A 951-nucleotide genomic window follows, 5' to 3' on the forward strand; every position below is an offset into this window, starting at 1 on the left:
AAATTTCAAACGAAATTCGATTATTTTAAATCACCAGAGATTTGAAATATAACAAAAAACGTTAACTTTAAAAATATTATAAAATTTTCACTTAAGCTATTTCTGTTTAATTTCATTAATACAATGATTGCCGATATTAAATAATTTAAGAATATATTATTTATGGTGTGTAAACATCAATATAAATTTTCTTAAGGAATTTATCATTACAGCTAAAGATTTAATAGTCGGGTATGTTTCTAAAAATGTATATATAATCTATTATTTGTTAGAGAAAGCGAGAATAAATTTATGTTCTTCACATTAGAAAAGCGTTTAAAATTTGACACTAATTTCGACACTATCAAAATTATTTGGGTACATTTAATAATTAGGTTCATACATTCAATAATCGTTGTTTTGACAAGGATTGATCGTGTCTTTTAATGAAGAGTATGATGACGAGAAAATTCTCTTCAAAATAGGAATTTCGAAAGTAGATATCGATGTTGTAATACAATAATTAATTCCAGAAGATTCCAATTAGCAACTTCAACCTTGTTATCTGAATTACCTTTTCTCTAAATATAGTTTGTTTCTTTACATTTGTTAAGTTCAAGTATTTAATTATAGTGCTATTTAATATCAGATATTAAATAGAATCTAATTCAAATTACTTTAAAATAAGAAAACGCATTTTATAATTATGGAATAATCAATAAAGTAATTAAAGCAACTTCATTTGTAGCTAATGATTATATTCTGTTAAGTTAATACAGAAAATATAAATTAATAAAAGTTATGATCCTTTACTAATTTATAACTGAAAATTTAAATATGAAATTTTAATAATTAATTAAAGAATATACAATATACTGTTATCATTTTTAATAATATGAATAGAATGAATCATAGTTAATAAATATGCATAACATTTGTATTAAGCTTTATAATCTGAATTAATTAGTATTA

This window comes from Centruroides sculpturatus, unplaced genomic scaffold (assembly GCF_000671375.1).
Source record: "Centruroides sculpturatus isolate CEXI.00-Female unplaced genomic scaffold, Cexi_2.0 scaffold3554, whole genome shotgun sequence".
Taxonomy (NCBI): Eukaryota; Metazoa; Arthropoda; class Arachnida; order Scorpiones; family Buthidae; genus Centruroides; species Centruroides sculpturatus.